Source organism: Myotis daubentonii, chromosome 13, assembly GCF_963259705.1.
Source record: "Myotis daubentonii chromosome 13, mMyoDau2.1, whole genome shotgun sequence".
Classification (NCBI taxonomy): domain Eukaryota; kingdom Metazoa; phylum Chordata; class Mammalia; order Chiroptera; family Vespertilionidae; genus Myotis; species Myotis daubentonii.
In genome coordinates this window covers 52,930,068-52,950,299 of record NC_081852.1, presented here as the reverse complement: position 1 = coordinate 52,950,299, position 20,232 = coordinate 52,930,068, and the positions used below count along the sequence as shown (strand labels likewise).

The 20,232-nt window shown below is 44.6% G+C and overlaps 1 long non-coding RNA gene across 6 annotated transcripts in view; it reads left to right on the top strand.

Annotated features, from left to right (window-relative positions):
* The window catches only part of LOC132214569 (uncharacterized), a 38,790-nt gene extending 22,322 nt beyond the window's left edge, over nt 1–16,468 (top strand). For 2 of the 6 annotated variants that reach the window (XR_009448312.1, XR_009448315.1), the window contains exons 2-7: nt 655–776; nt 1,177–1,303; nt 6,344–6,460; nt 11,720–11,771; nt 14,334–14,546; nt 16,357–16,468. This is a non-coding gene — a long non-coding RNA (uncharacterized LOC132214569). Of the gene's footprint in view, nt 1–651; nt 777–1,176; nt 1,304–6,343; nt 6,461–11,719; nt 11,772–14,333; nt 14,547–16,356 lie in introns of all 6 variants that reach the window. The other 4 variants (XR_009448310.1, XR_009448313.1, XR_009448314.1 and 1 more) reach the window with 3 other exon arrangements.
* Nucleotides 16,469–20,232: the final 3,764 nt, after the last annotated feature.

The window sequence follows — 20,232 nt, the reverse complement described above, 5'->3', positions numbered from 1 at the left end:
ATTTTCCCATCTTACTTCAGTTTTGAGCCTCAGTGCTACCTCAAAGATAGTGAGTACTTCTGACTTCTGAATACCAAAAAAGGCAATAACAAGGAAACCCAACAGATTCCTCTTCTGTTTTATATGTTGGAATACAATATTTAAAATATACCCACTCTTTACCATGTAAAGAGGACCAGAAGTCAGAAGACCCAGACCCTATGTTTAGCAATCCCTTAGTCACCATCTACATCTGATTAGCTTGGGACACTGCTCATTGCCTCTCTGGGACTCAGTTTCCTCATTTGGGAACATGGACCAGCAGGGCTTTTGTGAAGAGCGAACGAAGCAATAAAGTCTTACTTTGGGCCTAAATGCAATGCATCCTCCCATGCGTGCCTGTGCTTAGAGAGGGGACAGGAAGAGGATGATGGTTAGGATGAGGGGAAAACAGTCAAGAATTCTCTGTAGCCTACAGCATGGTAGAACCTGAAGGGACAGTCCCATAACTTTCCCAAGGATCATCCTGTCCTGGGAAAGGGCTTGAATGATCCTGCAGAAAAATTTGACCCTTTTCCTGTTCCCCATTAGGAAAGTTGCTGTCATCAAAAGAAGTGGAATCTTTGGGAAAAGGAAGGGTATTTGCCATGTTAACGTTTTGTTCTTTCCCAGCAGGGCCCATGAGAAGACCATCTCAGAATATACCTCGTGGGAATAGAGCAGAGAGCCTTCCTGAACCGATAGCCTGGGAGCAAGCAGGACCTCAAAAGCTGGCTTAAGTGAACCCGTGACTCGTGGTAATTGGAATCACATCATCCGGCTATATAAGACTTTCTTTCTTTGTTCAACATAATTTCAACCTGAAGAGGCAGCATGGAGGAACAGAAATAGCGCATGCAAAAGAGTCTGGTTTAATCCCTGCCTGTCATTTAGAAACTGAGTGAATTCAATTTTGTCATAGGTAAAATGGACGAGATTTGAACAGGTCAATAATAAATGCTTTTCTCCTCCTTCAATTAAAATAGACGAGTCAAATTGGGGTGGGGGTGCCCAACATCAGATTAATAACTGGTGCATCTTGATTTGGGAATCATGAACCATTCATTCCTAGTATTTCTAATATTTTACCCTTTCCAAAAACTGAACCAAATTCAGACAAAATAGCTAGAAAGTCATAACCATCTGTCTTCCCCAAAGGTCACTCTTGGCAACAAAGAAGAGATAATGGAGATTAGACAGAGCATGACATCACTTCAAAAACAAGAGGAAGAAGAGGGGACTCGATGACCTCAAATCACCTGGGAAAAGAACAGTGAGCCAGTGGGTGCGCAGAACCTTGGTACTCCACCAATCGTAAAATGGAACAGGTTCTCCTGGGGGTGGGAGTATGACATTGAGTCTGGGAGGGTCTGTGATGGAAACCTGAAAATATGAGGACAGAGGAAGAGGTCCCTCAATCAGATACTGCCACCTCCTCCGTGTAGTTGGTGAAATAATCAAATGAGATCAGTAAGTGGTGCATCAATCAGAGAGCCAGTGACCATCTGTGGTTATTTTCTTTCCTTCCATATTCTTTCCCCCAAACCTACCCCTTCCCTAACCTATTTTGGAAATGAACAAGGCCAAGTTCTGTAGCAGCTCCCCTAAGACACTTTCCCCAGGGCAACAATGTCAACCTCACTCTGCTGCTGTGGGCCCTGTGTCCTGCCCAGCTTAGCGTTTGCTGGACAGAAGAGTCCTGGCTAGGTAATAGTTTTCCAGCCACACTCTTTCCAGCAGGAAATTTTTAGGCAGAGAAATCACAAATTCTCTTCCCTCTCAGATTCCTTGACTGGGTCCTTTTTAATGAAGGTCAGCATTTTCCAGCTGTGGTTCCTTCCTCTTTTCTTATTTCCTTCTCCCTGTCCTCTCTGGATGATGCCACATATTCAACTATACCGACTGTGATTGGGCTCACAGCTCCAGCTGCCACACACCCACCTGGATTCCCTTTGAACATCACAAAGGTAACTCACTTTCTTATCTCCCTTCCCTCAAACCGCTTCTCCAGCTCTCATTTTCCACTCATTCTCCCTAACAAAAAGCTTAACATTATCCTCAGTTGCCAATTCTTTGCTACTCCCCGCATTGAAGAGACGCTCAGTTCCATTAGTGTCTTGCATCTGGCCTCTTCTCTCCTTCCTGGCTGTCCATCCCTGCCTTAGACTAACCTCATAAATATCTCCCAGCTACAAATGTCAATCCTCCAGTATATTCTTGACCCTCATTCACAGGTAAGGTCATTTGCAAAAATCTCTCTCTCTCTCTCTCTCTCTCTCACACACACACACACACACACCCCTCCCACATAACTTGCAAAACATTCTTGACTCCCTTCACCCAGTGCTCTGAGTCTGAACTTCTAGAATGACCTGCAAGCCCACTAGTGTCCAGTACCTATTGCCTTGTCTCCCATTCATCCATCCTCCAAGCCTTAGAAGCCGATGGTACTGAATTAATATTACCATCCCCAGAAGAGACCATGCCCTTTACCACTTCTCTGTTTATGCCTCTTCAGTGCTCTCCAGGTTGAATGTCCTTCCCCAGTACACACACCTATTCCCTGGCTTGTAAACCTATTTTTCCTTTAAGGCTAATCTCAGATGTCCCTACTTTGGCAAAGCCTTCCTTGCCTTTCCTGCTTGTTAGTTAGGTCCCTTCCGTGTGTCCTCAGTATTTAACTGCTGTTTCGGAGTTATGCATAATCCAATTGTAGGGATTGTAGGAAATACATTGAACTTACAAGTCTCCCACTATAATGGTAGCTTCTTGATAGCAGAAAAATTTTAAATATATTTTCAGCATATTGGCCCCCTCTTAGATTCAATCTCTGTGCCCTTTATTGCATGCAGAGATAAATAGAAGCATGAAGACTGGTTTGTGGTAGTGGGATAAAGCATTCCCATTAACCACAGGTCTGGGAATCAAGAAACACAGCCCCAGACATTGGTATGGCCTCTACTTGGCCCTGTGAACTTAGACCCCCCCTCCTCCAAGATGTGTTTGGTTCTTTAGTCTGAACAATGGCCAGATAATAACTAAACAACTCTTCTAGTGGGCAGTAATGGCCACATGAGAAATTACTTGTCTCAGAGTATTTTCATGTCTAATGTGTAAGTTGAATATAATAAAAGATGTCACTGTTACTAGCATGAACTAGACTTTCTGGCTTAAATCGGGTGACCCTTTTATCTTAGCTATTTTGTAATAAATGAGTGAAAAGATGATACAGATGCAAAAAATTTAAATAATTAAACATACAGAACTCAATTAGTAGTTAGTTGCATCCTGATTTTATATCTGGAGTTACTTAGCTGTTTTTCTTTCCATAAATCTTTAAAGTCAGACCCCTCCCAGGATGTGACTTCAGACCAGCTTGTCCTCAAAAACTCCCCCTAACATTTTGAGAAAGAGGACAATTTACACTGCTGTGGTTAGAACTCCCATTTATATTAGAAAAAATTTAAATACAGAAAACTATGCACTGAGAGTTCATCACAGTATATTTTTCTACAAGAGGGAAAAAAAATAGAAACACCCAAAATGTCCAACAAGAGGGCAATGGTGAAATGAATTATAGTGTTTTGTGGGATGGAGAACAATGCAGCCACTGTATATTATGTTGCAAGGCTTTGTAGCTACTTGGGGAAGCATTTGTGTTAAGACATTACATGAAAAAGCAAGGTAAAGAGCATGTATACAATATGAGCACAAGAAACTAAGAAGCACAGCTGTATCATAGCCCTTGCTTGTACTTACCCTCTGCCAGTGGAAAAATGGTGGAGGTCACCTTGGTTGCAGGAATGGGAACCTCTTCCACCAAGAACTTTTCATCCTCAGAACTTTCTCTGCCAATTGGCCCTGTGGGGAAAAGATTTCAATACTCTCATATTCCCAGTCCTACTTCAGTTCTCTGAACTTTTTTTTTTAATAACTTATGTTTGATTACCAAAGTAATATATGTTCACTAGGAAATCGCCCTAATTTTAAAGTTTATTAACCACGCCTGGTTTGGAGTGAAATTGGAAAATGATTGTTTCTTCAGCAACCCAAATTGTTGGCAGCTTGCCTCCAAAGAGAGCTTAGAATTATGTAACTCTGAGTTTAGCAGAAAAACTTTTCTAAAAGGGCCAGCTTCTCTTCTAGAACCCATGGTATCAAAGCAGCTTTTAAGCAAATTATAATCCTACATTGCTGGTATTTTCAGAATACACCCTTGAAAGTGTGACAGGATTTATGGTTATTTTTAGTGCCTTGTAATGGGCAGTGAATTGTAGATAAACAAATGGAGTCTTCTCTTCCCTAAGACGGCTGTTAGCGATTAATTACCATCTAGTGGTGAATCAGAAGAGGATAATCAAGGTGGGTAAGAAGAAGGTGGGGGCTGGGAGAAGGTCACTTTCTCAGAGAGTCAGGCAGTATGTTGGACGTGCTCACCTGACTGATCACCTCATTCCTGAGATCCTCATGGGTCTAAATAAATCTCTCCTGGGCCCTCATGTAGATAGGCTTTCACACGACCACAATCACCTGTCATGACACTCACAGACCCCAGGGCCTCACCACAAACCTACTGAATTGCAATCCCTGGGGTGAGGCTCAAGATTCTGTATCTTAACGAAGTGCCCCGGTCAGTCTCATGCACCCTTTTCAGGACAGGAATCTGAGGACACATGTGGGAAATGGACCTGCCTAAGGTCACACTGCAGGGAGGTGGCAGGGTCTTCTGACCTCCAGGCCAGCCATTTTCAGTGGGGATATTGGGCCTTAGAGGGACAGACCTGTGTAAGAACAGAGGGATGGATATGACGGTTACCCAGGCCAGAAACAAATCTTTGGTCTACCATCCCTCCAAAGTCTTCCTCGGTTCATAGCAATGTCTCTGTGCAGTTTTTAGAGGAAACTAAAGAAGAAAATTGCAAAATAAAGCATAGTTTCTGTAAGGACATTTCTTAGTGCCTTTTACAATGTAATCCATGAAGAAGGAATTACATAATTGAAGAGGTCACTGGATCCTTTTTCCCTGTTTTGAATAGCTTCAAGAAATCACTTGGGTGAGCCTATAAAAGCATTGAGATGTCTTGCAGTAAAGCAGCCTGTTTAGCTTTCCTCATTCTCATTTTTGAGTAACTAGTGCTCTTGAGAAATCATCTACTCATCCAGAAGTTTCTTACTCAAGTCCATGTCACAAGCAGTGGGCCAGCTGCCATGATGGAAAAGGCACTCACATTGGAGCCTAGAGACCTGAGTTTTAGATGCCTCTCTGACCCTTGCTAGTTTTGAGACCTTGGGAAAGTCTCTTGCCCCATTTTACCACTGAGGAACCTAAGACACACACCTCTTTCCTGTCACCTCTATTAGGTCGTTTGGAGGAACGCATGCAACTAACTGCCTGCAGAATAGATGTCACTCTCCTCCCCCCTCACAGGCTCATCACTCAGGAGATCTTCTCCATCCCAGAGACCTCCTCCTGTCTTTAAGCACAAGACCTTGACAAGGTGACACCAGGAGTTGATTGTGACACAAAAACGGCTTCTAAGAGTAACCAGCTAACCCTCAAATCACTGCAATACTAACTTTCTCTTGTCATTCATGACAAATCCTCAAAACATCGACTGTAGAAGGTATTGACTCAAGGGTGGAACCTTTCTCACTGAATTACAGGTCAGGTGTTCACGTAATTGATTTTTCTCCTCTCGAGACATTGGTATTATTCACAGTCAGATGGCAGAGGATGGTACAGTTTCCCTTATTTTTCTGAGTCTGTGTTCCAGTGGATTGTTCTATGCCCAAACACACTTCCATTAGTAGCAGCCCCTCCTCCTCTTCCCTAAGGGAGGGACCCAATTGTAGAGAAGGGGGATAGAAGCATGAGCGGCTACACAACAACCTAAGGGAAATAGCCACTGATGTGTGGCTCTGGCTCTGGTGAAGTGTGACTCATCACTCACCTCTGTGCTCCCACAGTGCTTGGCACTCTTCCTGCTACCTCCTAGTTGCTGGAGAAATATTTCTGAATGAATGGATGAGTGAACTCTGTCCTACAACACCCCACATATTTCTCTGGTTTAATGGAGCCTCCATGAGCCATCTTTCTCACCCATGATAGACAACCCACTATCATGAAATTGAAAAGTTAATACAAGAAACTTATTAATATACTCAGAAAAACCAGGCAGTACAGGTCCAACAATGAATAGAGCTTTTTTTTTTTTTTTGACTTAGTGATCTCACTGTGCATGCAGTAGGGGACATTCATTGAGCTGCAAGTATCTCAGGGTAAGGCCATGGCAACACGTGAATTTATTTTATTTCCCCCCAATAGATTTTAAGATCCCAGAGGACAGGAACCATCCTCAGTACCATCATCCTGTAAGCTCCATGAGGACAAGGATTTTTGTTTCCTGATGAGCTCCAAATATTCAAAAAAGGCTCCTGGCATGTAAGTGATGCTTTTAAATCCTCAGTGAACATTGAATACTCATTATCAATGCTAGAAGTTACTGTCTACTTACTTCCTTTCAGGCACCATGCCAAGTACTTTAGAGTCATTATTTCAAAAACTATAAACATAAATAGGTATAGAAACATCCTACGTTGGTGAAGGCACATTTCATACCTAGGCAATCTGACTCCAAAGATCAAACTCTTACCTCCCTCTCCATTCAGCCATCCCCAACCACCTCCAGTGCCTCTCTTTGTTCCTTACAGTCCCTCATAGGACAAATAATAATGTTTGTCGAAAGAATGAGAGGACAAGTTCCAAACCAAATTAAGAGCCCTGGGCTGTTGACTGTACCTGAGAGTTCTGATCTTCAAGGAGCCAGCATTTCAACTGTCCAACACCAAACCAGGGTTAATAGAGAAATAGAAATAGGATTGACCAAATGAGTGTGCCAATGTTAAGCCCTGCCCAGCCAGGTAGCTAACCATGTTTTTATTGACAGGGGAAATAAACACTTCAGAGAGAATTATGATTCGCTCTGCCTTGTCTCTAAGAGAAAAATGAGTTAGGCCAGAGAAATAACAGCTCGCTTCCTCTTTTGAAGACAACAGTTTATCTCCAGAGATACTAACACAACCAAGCACAGAGCAGGGCCACTGGTTCAGCTACCACATGGACAGGGGTACAAGAGGCGTGATGAATGGGGGACAAGAGGGTCGGAGCTGCACGGTGTCTCAGGCCATGGAGGTTGTCTTGAGCCCCCAGGAGGGATGGCCTGTATGTGCCTGAAATGATTCTGAGCGCTTTTTACTTAAAATGCAAACAGGCATATTCACAGGAAGTATATCTGGTGCCAAACAATTAGAAAAGCCTCCTGTTCTTACTGATTATATTTCATTCATTTCAATAAATATCTACTAGCCACCTACTCTGTCCCCCAGCCTGCATTCGATGCTTGTTCCTTTTACATCGGCATGGCAGGATTTATAGTTGCAAGCCTTGGAAACCAGGGTTCAGAGAACAGCCAGGAAGAGCAGGCACTTATTGAGTGCCAGGGGCTGGGCAAAACAAGTCTGCACACGTTATGGTTACAACAACCATTTAAGATACAGACTTTATCATCTCAGTTTTACAGATAAGAAAACTGAAGCTTTGAGAGCTTATGTTTCCCTAAGTTGCACATATAGTGGGTGACAGAGTTGGTATTTAAACTAAGGAAGTCCTGTATCCTTGCTCTGAAATTCAAGGCTCTTCTGAATTCAGGGGTTAAATAATTAGCCTGACATCATGCGACTTGCCAGAGATGAAGCTCCACTCCTACCCAGAGCTCTTTCCTCTATCCCTGCCGCTTGAGGAAGTTATTTATTAATATTGGAAAGGCATTTATCATCTGATAAGAGAAACAAGACAAACATAATACAGAGCTAATATCACACCAAGGCCAAAGTCTGGCCGCCAGTCAATTAATAAGCCCTCCAGGCATAAATATTGTGTTCAGAATAGAGAGAAAATCAATTGGCATTGCATCCCACTCTGCACAGGCCTTTACTGAGAATTTCTATGCACTCATGCTTTACTCGTGTGGGAGAGGCATATCCTGCTCATGGACCACCTCATGCTGCCCTCATATCCTTGCTTCTGTGCACTGGGCAGAGCCAGGTGATTTATTTGGGAAAATAGACTGGGAGGGGATGTGATATGTATCACTTCTGGGCCCAAACAAGAAGAGCACATGAAGTTTCTGTGTGTCCCAGAACATTCCAGGTTTGTGGAGGCTTTGTCAGCCTGGGTCCCTGAGTTTCTTTGGGGAGAAAGCTTTGTGCTGAACTGCGCTGGATAAGTTTCATGGTGACGAAATACATCGATTATGTGTCAAGGCATTGTAATTAGAGGTGAATTTGTTACTGCAGCATAACTTGGCCTATCCTAACCAATGCAGAGGCCTGCTGTCATTTAAAAAGAGAACATACAAGGAAAGGTTGGGGTCACTGGGAGAGGTTATGCTAAGTGAAATAAGCCAGTTAAAGAAAGACAAATACCATATGATTTCACTTATATGTGGAAGCTAATAAAAATAAACTAACAAAATAGAAACAGACTTATAGCTGTTAGAGAGGAGAGGGTAGGGGAGCTGGGTAAAAAAGATGAAAGGATTAAGAAAAAAAACACCTCATAGACAGACAATAGTATGATCATTAACAGAGGGGAAGGGGAAGGTGGGGAGAGGCAAGAGATGGTAAAGGGGGGCTAAATGGTAATGCAAAGAGACATGACTTGAGATGGTAAACACAAAATATAATATACAAACCCTATACAATTTTATTAACCAATGTAACCCCAATAAAAGCATAATTTATTATATGCTTTATTATTAATTCAGCTCTGCCAGGGAGAGATGACTTGGGACATTGAGAGGCCAGAAGAGAGAAGAGACTACTACCCAGAGCAGTGGGTATGTGTTGGGAACTAGGGTTGGCTACAATTGGATTGGGACTATGGGATATGGCTAGAAAGAGATCTCAGTGCTGCCTCCCCGGGTTACAATTCCAGCACGACGTGGCTGGGAAGTGTGCCTTAAAGTTAATTGTATATTTGAAGGAAAAGATTATTTGAGCTGAGGATTAAAGTGTCCTCAGTTACCCCACTTGGGTTCCTCCTGTAAACAGAAGTAGGATTTTGTGCCAGAGAGTGACAGATGGAAGGTTCTGCTTTAGGAAGTGCAAATGCCAATAGTGTCAGCATGATTGATACTTGGGGAAACTGAAGCCAGGAAGACAAGTTAGGAGGCCATTTCTAAAATCTAGACAGCTCATCATACTGAACAACGCTGGACCTAACTCTCTCAGAATTGACTCATGAAAAAAATGGGAAGAAGTTTTGAAGTAAGAGGCTAGTCTGAGAAAGGCCACATAAAGCCCAGGTTCCAATATCCAGGGAGAGATTTGTGCCCAAAGACCCTGCCCCCGCCCCCCAGATTGAAGCCAGTCCCTCGTCCAGTGCTTAACATGTGCACGTTCTTTGCAGTGATCACATCCTACTGGCCAGGAGTGGTCTAAACAAGGAAAACAAACCAGAGACCAGCCCAGCTCTCATCCTTACAGAGTTTTCTTCCAAGGACTAGCTGCCTCTGGTCCTTACAGCTCTGTGGTTCATTCCGAATTTATCAATCCATTCACTCATCCATAATAAATGTGCGTTGGACATTATTAGGTGCCAGGAACATAGGATACCAGGTGCCATCTTCCAGGAATACAAGAATGAGAAGTCAGCCATGGCACCTTCCGATCCTAACATATTGTCTGTCGAGTAGAAATGATATATTGCTGTCATGCTTCATGTCTAATTATAAACTGTGGTAAGAGTGCTGAGCCACAAGCATGGGGTACTTCAGAGCCCATAATATTTGAAGAGCATGGTCTAGTTTGTTGGGTAAAGGGAGCAAATGATGATTAAACTAAAAACAAAGAACTAAGCTGAAACTTGAACCAGGAGGAGGCTCGTTCTGGGCAGAGAGAAAGGCAGTCTGCAAATGCTGTCAGGAAAGGTCATGACATTTGGAGTCTAGAGAGATACGGAGAGTCAGGGAGGATGCCGACTGAAGGGCAAAATAATTTCAAATTCCTTGCCATGGCCCATTAGGCTGTGTGACTGCTCCCCACCTGGGAGCAGCAGGAAGCCCCTGGCTGGCTTGGATCAGTGACTAAAAGAATGAATTATCAATTTTCTATCAAACTAGGGAAGCCAAACACTATAAAGAGTTAGGATAAAGAGGAGCTACTGGGATTATCCAGGGTCGGGATGATAATGGCTTGATTAGGGAGTTAGGGGGAAAGGTGAAAAGAAAGGGGATGGATTCGAATGATGTACATAAAATTACAAGATCCGATGGTAGATTGGGAGTGGAGGGAGAGGCAGAGAGTGGGCCAAGGATGACTTCTAGTTTTCTGAATCGCACGAGTGTGTGGATGGCATTGATTCTGACTGAGATAGCGGAAACATGAGAAGTCAGGTTTGGGGAGAGGAAAGGTAATTTTTTGTTTTGAGCAAATGATAATTAAGATCCTAGGGCCATAGGATGAGGGGCTTTAGGTCTGATTGGTCTCTTTCCAGACCCCTGATCATTGGAGCTGGGATGATGCTGTCACACTCTCACCTGTTGGCAATACTGTCAACAAGCTGATTCAACATTCAGAGCTACTGCGTTGAAACTTTAAGTCTTCTCTGCTTTATATATTTTATGCTTTTTAAGCCACAGTTTGGCAGTTGACTTCAGATCCATAAGAACTTTTTACAGAAATAGACACAGAAACCACATGAATTGGGAGCTTGGACACAGCTCATCGTTTGGGGTTTTCCATGGTTTGCGAGAGAATCCCATTAATTCCCAGAGGACACTCAGGATTTCGAGGTCCTGGAGAAGGAATTGTTTCTGGCCGGGGACATTAGGGAAGAATTTCCTGTGAAACTTGCATTTGAGCTGCATCTTGGAGTATGAGTATAATTTAGACAAGTGGTGATGGCAGAGGAAGAATAATTCAGGCAAAGGCAATAACTTGGGCAATAGCATGGTAGAAGATATGTTTCCTCTCCTGGGCATCCTCCAGAACCCTCCACGTTGGTGCCCCGTCCTGGGCACAGAGCCCTTAGGGATCCTTAGGATCCTTACATGGTAAGAGTGGTTGCTACCTGGGAAAATGGCTTCAGATCAGCAGTCTTAGGCATGAGCACACTGAACTGAGGCAGAAGTGGTCAAAGACAGGGAGGAAAGGGGATATAGAAAAGATATTTTATTTTTCACCCACTTTCCTTTCTTCTACATCCACACATGTGTTCCATGACCTAGAATAGCCTGCTCAGTATCCCCTAAACATGCCCCCTTCCCCCTTCTGTTTACAGCACAAGCAGAGCAGACTTTTTGGACACTTTGACAGTACAATATGGAGTCACTGTCCGCCATGAGAGTTATGTCAAGTGCTAAGTAAAGACTGAGGTAATGGGGTGTAATGGGAACACCTTTAGGATGGGGCTCAGAATGCCCAAAACTGGACATTTGGATCAGAAATCCATCTGAACACCCATCCGAGTGGGGCCTCCTCCCCTTGTGGGCTATAAGAACTCAGAGCTCTGATCATGCAATAGTCAGGCATGGCTGCACCACGGGTGATGCTAGGAGCCGAAGGGACTTCTGCTCCACCGGATGCCTGCCGCCCCTGCAGCCACCTAGCTTGAGACTGACACCCGCCGCTCCACCTGCAGATGCCAACAGGGACCAGGACTTTACGCTGGACATTCTGCTCGCTTCTGTCATGTAAGATCCCTGCTCTGTGTGTAACCTGTGAGTGACTGTATTGGTTTATTGGGGAGGTCTTCCCTAACAAACCTGGCATTGTGGAAAGTCACAAATGTGTGTGAGTGACTCCTTTGGGAGATACTCCCTTGCTCACGACACCCTCTCTGTACCTTTACTCATACTTTTGCCTCTTCCAGAAATAACCTCCACTCTCCATCCTCTCTAGTCCAAATCTTACATCTCCCCCAGCACCCAACTCAGGGGCTAGTCCACAGTGCGCTTCTCTTCTTCCCCAGCTGAAGGCAATATCTCCCTTGCAAAAACTTTGCACCGTGCCTCTCACTTGGCACCTCTTCCTTTCTGAGCATAGGTTCAGTCTACTTGGGGCCATGCTTTGATGCTCCTGGAGGCAGGGTCTATATTGGATTCCTTCCCGGAGACCCAGACCAGCCTAGCACATACGTGAGAGCTCCACAAAGGTTGAACTGGAGGACGGAACCTGAATCTAGGACTCCTGGTTCCTCTTTCCAGATCTGACTCTGCCCTGCAAAACACATAAGAGTAACACAAAGCCAACTACATCCATTAAATACTTTTATCCATAGCCTGAAGCCACGACAGTGACAATCTGAGCACCCAGCGGGTGAATAGCCACATTTTCTTTCACTTTGTCTGAATGTTACAGCTTCAGCTTGTGGGACATTGCTTCCTGCCGGTGAATTGGTAGTTCCTCTAGGACTGTGGTCAGCAAACTGCGGCTCGCAAGCCACATGCGGCTCTTTGGCCCCTTGAGTGTGGCTATTCCTAAGCCTTAGGAGTACCCTAATTAAGTTAATAACAATGTACCTACCTATATAGTTTAAGTTTTAAAAATTTGGCTCTCAAAAGAAATTTCAATCGTTGTACTGTTGATGTTTGGCTCTGTTGACTAATGAGTTTGCCTACCACTGCTCTTAGGACAATGTGCTCCGCCTGGAGATAGAGGAAAGGGGACCATGGGTGTTCTTCTGCCCACCAGGCTGCCCGCACTGAAGTCCAAATAACACACGTGTGTGCAAGTGAGTGTATGTGTGTGACCGTGGACATGTGCAACGAGGTGGGTGTGGACATGGGCAAGGGTCATGACCTCACCAGCTCAATCCTCTACTTTAGAAAATTACTGGTTTGGGCTCATTCACAAGAGAGAATGAGAGACACAGAAGGAGGGAGAGAGATCTATTCCCAAGCAGTAATCATGTTACTGAAAACCACCAGCAGTCATCGTGTTTATCTTTCTCATTTATGCAAACCCCAAACAGCCCGCTGCAGCAAATCACATTTCAGCAGGGCAGATTATTCTGTCTGTAGCCTAAACTTCTCGCTGCCTCTCTCTCAGGAGCAGCCTCTCTAGGTAAATATAAATCTCATCCTAATAGCAACGTTTGGAGAAGTAATGTTATTTGCTCTGATTTAGAGAAAACACAACATGGGCTCTGGCAAAGCTGATCTTTTTCTTTAGAAATTAATCAAAGGCACATAATGCAGAGGCAGCCCGAATGCTCCTCTAGCAGAGTGGAGCACTGGTGTGTGTGTGTGTGTGTGTGTGTGTGTGTGTGTGTATGCAGGGGTTGAGGGCTGGCTTTGATGAATTATCCCAACCTTCTAACTCCTCCTCTGGACATATGGACTAGGCTTCCTTTTATTTCTTTCCTGTCATTCGAGTGGTTTCTGGAGACCAGTTCATGAGATTTATACAGAGTTGAGAGAGATCAAATGGCTGTTTTTCACTGCACAAGCGAGAATCTGCAAGTTTGACCCCAAGGGAATATGAAAACTCAATCCAGTATTGACCTCCTCTGTCTTTGGAGGGGCTTGAGCATCTGAGAGTGTGGTGCCTGAGCAGGCACTTACCTTCTGGGGCAGGGCTGGGGTGGGGGATGGAGTGCATGGCCACAGTACTGGGGAGAAGTGGGGAACAGTCACTGCCTTTCTGAGCCCATCCCACCTCTAGTCCCTGAGCACAGGGAGACAGAATTTGTAATAAAGATTTTCTTTTAAATGATAGAGAAGCCCTGTTCTAAGGAGCCACTTGCAGCACCTGGGTCAGTAAGGCATCGTGGTAGAAAGCACAGGCTCCAGAGTCTGACTCAAATCCCAACGGTTACAAGCTGAGTGATCTTAGACTCCTTGCTTCCCATGCCTCGGTTTCCTCATTTATCAACTGATCTGATAGGATTGCTGGGAGGATCAAATGGGTGAATACATACAAAGAATTTAGAACAGCATCTGGAGCTGTGAGCAGGACTTGTTAACTATCATATTCTTATTATTAGTGGTGATAACTCAAACCTCTTGCTAGCCCACGTTCCTGTGAAAGCACACTACAGGGGAGCATCAAATGTGAGGGTCTGCCAACCTCATAGATTACAAAAAAGCTGCAAAGAGCTCATGATAAAGCAGGTAGTTAAGAGTTAATCCATCCACTCCTTTGTGGTCTAGGATCTCTCTGGATCCAGGCAAAGATATGCTGAAGCAATCTGTTTTTCTGGAGTTGGTTATATGGCCTTTATGGTCAGAAAATGGCTATTTTCTGTCTTCCAGAACAGAAGGGGTCTTCTAATTACATTTACGATTGGAAAGAGCAGAAGATGAAGAATTGGGTCCAAACTGAGCATCAATGGGCCATGTGATTTGCACCAGCCACTTCGCCTCTGTGAGCCTCAGTTTCCCCATCTGTACAATGAGGAGGTGGCATCAATGACCTCTAAAGAATTACCCAGAGTCAACAGTCCATTCGCCTCTCTGGTCCTATAGGTAGGCTTGATGTGGCAACAGGACTTGAGGGGGTAGATGGGGGGGGGGGGTCAGGCCAGGCCCAGGCCTCAGGTTTCCTATCTGATCATTACTATGAGGCCCTCACAGGGAGACTGGTAACTAAGAGCCAGCACAGGGAAGGAACTTGCTTTTTTGACTCAGCCAAGTTCCCTCCAAAGGGCTGGTGGTTCTCAAACTTCTTCATTGCATGACCTTCTCCTGGAGGGCCTGGGTGCATGATGCAGGCCTTGCCACCCCCAACAGTCTCTGGCAACTTTGCACTTGGTCTCCTTGACTGGTGGCTCTTGCCACTCCAGAGACTGGTGACCCCCCTGAGAGCAGAGGCTAGCCCAGCCTCCCCTGGGTTCCCATTCCCTGAAGCCACTGGCTTCTCCCCCGACAGCAGTTGCAGAGCAGGGTTTGAGAAACTGTGTTTCGCTACAGCAGGAGCACTACTGTCTAGAGAAGGTGAGAGAGGCGAGTCTGCTCTCAGCTCTCAGAGGCTGGATCACCCAGTAAATCCTCAAATGGATTGAGCACCAACCACAGACTAATAATGAGAGGGCAACCTCTGAGTACACACTCATACAAGATATTGCAGGAGTAGTTTTACCTCTTTCATATTTATAGTTTCCTTGTGAAGGAGTACAGTACACATTCATAACTGGAGAAACTGAGTCTCGAAAAGCTTTAAGAATATACTGCTAAGTGGCATCACCAGGGCTTGACCCAGAAATACTATAAGTAGGAGATATGAAGGAGCAGAAGGCTTGGCCTCTGGCTCTAGTATATACATCCTGCTGGGCTCTGCCTGGCTTTGTCCTGTGCTACCATTCTATGTTTTCATGCCTGGGATAGATAAGATAATATGCTATGCAGATCATGAAATAGGAGAGCCAGCTCACTGTGGCCTAGGGAAGTGAGGAAAGCTGAATGCACTTCCCACCAGGCTTTGCAGGACAGAGAGGGATGCTCTAAGCAAGGAGAAACCAGGGCAGATGAGGAAAATAGCAGTAGCAAAGACCACCCCCTGTGCCATTTGAGATCCTGTTTCCTTCTAGTCAGCCTGGGCTAACGATGCTGATTTGACTCATGGAAAAGGAACTAGGAAGCAAATGCATGGGTATTCCCTCTCCTTCAGAGCTGCAGCTGGCCTGGGGAGCAGGGCTGTCTGTGTAGGAATGTGATCCAGGAAAGAGGATTAAGAAAAGGTTTTAAGGATATGCACTAAGGCTCACACTAAAGCCAAGTTGGATGTCCCTAAGAGACAGCTCCTTAAACATTTTCAGCAAATGTCCTTAGTGGTAGAAAATATAAAGACACCCTCCCAGTATGTTTACTTGGATTTAAAAAAATCAGGCCATGCTTGTATATGCCATTAAACATATCTATGTTTGTTTCAATGCACTTAATAATTTCACAAATATTTGTGATCCCCCATTTTGTGTTGGGAACTGTTCTGGGCACCAGGGGTGGGGGTGGAGAACAGTAAACATAATTAATAAGGCTCATGTCCTCATGAAGTTGCATTCCAGAGTTTCTTCCCACATTTTGGTAGGAAGTGGTAGCTCCTTGGGGTGTGAGACATGCACCCTGGAGTCCCTGTACCCTCAGTACCTTGCCCATGGGGGTTCCCTAGGGTCTGGATGCACACATTTAGGAGCAGTGTTCTCAGGAGAAACTGACAAGCCAGGACCAGGAAGGACCGCCCTACTTTACTTTAGGGATTGTTCTGCCAAATATGGGGATGGATCTTAAAAGTTGCATGTCAATAGCAGAGTCTAATTCTTCCCTCTCCCACGATCAACAGCCCTTAGGAAGAACCAGTACGCTGCTCCCAGGATCCTCATTGTTTCCATATTCTGCCTCTTATCAGTCAGGATGCTCTGGCTGCCAATAACAGAAAATCTAGCCCCAAATGGCTTGAACAGTGAGTACCACGTTCATTATCTCACCTAAGAAGGAATGTGTGATGGGGTGGTTCCAAGGTGACTGATTCAGTGTCCAAGCAGCATCACGACCCACATCAGTTCCCCCTTTCTCCTCGGCCACACTTAGCATGCTGGCTTGCCTGCTAGGCCAGCTCCTTCATGGCCCCAACAAAGCTACTGCATGTTTACCTGTCCCATGCAAATGTCGGGAGGAGAGAGCATGGCTTGTTTTCTCTATGTACCTTTTGCTTGGTTGGGTTTTTTAGAGTGAGGAACCTTACCCAGAAGTCCCCTCACATCTCAGCCAGAACCAAGCACATAATTTCTCTTAAACCAGACCCTGGCCGCATGATCAGGATTGCCATCATTGGCTGGTATGTTTCTCTATGCTAGGAGGGGAATCTTGGATTGAATAGGGGTCTGTAAGCAAGGAAGAAAGGAGCACCCGGTACCATGGCTTTCTCCCTTATGTTGAATTCCAAGTACCTGATATTATAGAAAATGAAGGCTCCCATGTGCTCACTGCTGCCTACAGGACAAACACTGTCCTAGGCACTGTAACAACCACTGATTCCACTTGGCCTCAGCCCTGGTTTTCATCAAAACCCTCTTGTGATCTAAAATTATCCTGTCCACTTATTTATAATTTTACCTCAGCAGTTAGAATGCAAGCTCTCAGAGGGCAGCACTCATGTTCCTCTTGTTCATTGTTCCAACATCTAGCACAGCACAAGTCACACAATTGGTACTTGGTGAACGTTTTCCAAGAAATGAATAAATGAATTCCTTACAAGGTGGAAGATTCCCCTGGTTCTTCTAGAGCCACTCTTCTTATATTGCATGTGGAGAAACTGACTAATAGAGGTTAGGGAGCTTGCTCATGGTGACTTAAGCAGCCTGTGGCACAATCAAACTTTAAGCCTAGTCTGTCTGATTCCAAGTCCTTGCTCTGTCCCCAGGCCTGTAACTCTGTCCATGTGTGAAAACAGCCTTTGACTTAATGAGTCCTCTTTCTTGGGCAGTTGCAAACCCTTGAAACCCTAACTGCAGCAACCATGCTCTCTGTCAGCTTTGCAACTGCCCTTCTCCGGGTCTAGAACCTCCTCTACCCGTCTGTATAGAGCCTCTCCCTGCATATACACATCTATGTCCATAGTTCAGTCACACTTCCCTCCCACCCAGAAGTCATCATTCTCTAGTCTCTGCCTCCATTGTTCCATCCTCTACTTCTAGCTTAACTCTTCCACACTCTCAGGCCTGATCCTTCCAGGGAGAATGTAAATCCTCAAGGTTTGGGAATACTCATCACCGTGGGAGGCAACACAGAGCTATGGTTCAATCCTCAGATTCTAGGGCCAGACTATCTGTGTGCCAATTCCATCCCCTCGACTCAATGATTGCGAAACCTCAGGGAAATTTCTTCACTTCTTTGGACCTCAGTTTCCTGATCTGCAAAATGGGGATAATAATGGTATGTATAGCCTAGGATTGTTGTGAAGACTGAGTTAATATGTGTGAAACACTTAATGCAACCGTGTAGTAAGAGCTATGATCACTTTTCATTTTCCTTCTTTCTCCAACAGTAGTCAGATGCCTAGAAGATATTTTTAAAATTACTGTCAACATGAATCCACTAATTCTCTGGCTGCTTCCTCAGTACATGGTATATCTCTCCCCCTAGATGGCAAATTCCAAGGACAGCCACTGCTTGTATTTCCCCCTTCCTTTATACCCTTTCAGGGTCTATCCTAAAAGGAGAACTTGACAGGTACTTAATAAATCCTTTTGGAAATTAACAAATCAAGAAAGCTTTGGGGGGAAATCCTCATTTGAATTTCTTTTCCGCCTTTTCTCTCCCCTTTCACTGCACATCTCTTCTTTCTATCTGAAATCAGATTAAGCCCCACTGAGCTTAAACCAATAGTGTTTCAAACCATTTTCTGAATGCACATGAATTGACTGTAGTATTTTTCTTTCATGGCTACTGGCAGTTGGTCAGGCAGGTGACTCAAATACAGATTTTAATCAGTTCCCAATATGGTGTTGGTTTACAAAATGTCAGCCCTGCACTGCCCTGGAGAGTCAGTTAGGATGACATTGCAGCCAAGAGAGAGGGCCCCAAGAAACCTTAATTAGCCTTCGGCTGATTTCAGGAACCAGACCTTCCTGATAATTTACTGCAAAACTCGTACAATTCTCTAAAATAAGAAGATCAGTCACAGGACACTGCAGTGGGAACATGGATGATGGCTCAGGGCTGGGAGCTTAGTCTACTGAGAATCCGCCTCAAATTCATTCTACAAGATCTGTTCCAATACATGGGATTTCAGAAAGTAAATGTGTGATTGCACCACAGATTCCTTAAGGAAGGTGGGGCAAGACCCCACCTCCAATGTACTTGTCTTTTGGAGGACTAATTTATCAGGACTTGACTTTCAAAGGCCATGGGAAGAGGTGCCCTCAACAGCTGCCCTTATATCCACACTCAAGTGAGCCCAGAAAGAAACATTGGTGAAGGGGGAAACAGGAGGGCTGATTCACTTTGGGCAGGAAACTGCGTCCCCAAAAAAGGTGAGTCTGGAATCGAAATTAAAAACATGAGGACATTGCAGCTGAGGCTATCCCAGGTGGCACCTGGGCTCACACTCATACAGTAGACCTCATTAACTTGAAACAGGAATGGCAAATGGCTTTCATTTTGCATGACATTCCTGATAGATTAGAGCGGCTGTTGAGAACACTGTGTTCAGAAGGATTCTCCAGCTGTATTTCAGCTCAGCAAGAAAGAAAGCTGGGATCATTCAGCAATGTCTGCTGTGGCAGAGATAGAGGAAGTGGCACCCATGTACCAAGTGCTTGCCATCCTCAACTTGGTATGATGGGGGCAGGGTGGATTTGTCTTTGAAATGTTGAAATATCTATAAAGCTCTGTTGCATTATCATTTTCAATTACTGCTTCCCACAACAAACAGCAACATGAATCATAAATATGAATATGCAAATTAGAGCACTTATTTCAAAGTTTCTAATTAGCGGGCTCTCCTATTCCATGTTTCCTTGTCATGAAAGCCCCTTTGAGAAACAGGTCTATCCTGAGAAGCTGTCTGATAATAGAGGAGAGAAATCTAAATCCAGAGTCACTCACAGCAAACTCCTCCCTGAGTAAGTCAACCTGGAAGCAAACCTTATCACCCACCCCCTATTTCCATAAGTGGGTCCAGACAGGCTCTAAAAAGAGAGGTCTGGTTATCAAATGCCTTCTGATAACCAAGGGCATTCATTACATTGGTGGCTTTTACACTGAAATAATATTTCTAATAGGTCATTGGTTATTACTTAGGCCTTCCTTTTTAAGGCAATGGACAGTATGTACTTCTGAGAGGAATGCATCCTGTTTTGAACACAAAAGACAGATGCTTGTATAAATGTTTGATTACCTGTATTAGTAGGTAATCATTAAAATAAATAAGTAAAAATAAAGAGGGAGATCTGGCTTATTCTCACCATTTACTGGAAGAATCAGCTGGTGAATAACTTGCCTGTTTCCTGGAGCTTAGATCTGTGTCATTGGTGCAGAACAGTAGGAGAGAACCCAAGGACAAGTGCAGGAGGAAAGATCACATCACCAAAGGCAACTCGGGCTCCCTGCTGACGCTGCCCCCTGTCAACTCTGACAGCCATTTGGCAAGTCCACCCCTGCAGTACCATTCCCAGTGACAGCTTGAGAGGGGGCTGGGGAAACTCTCCCTTTCTGG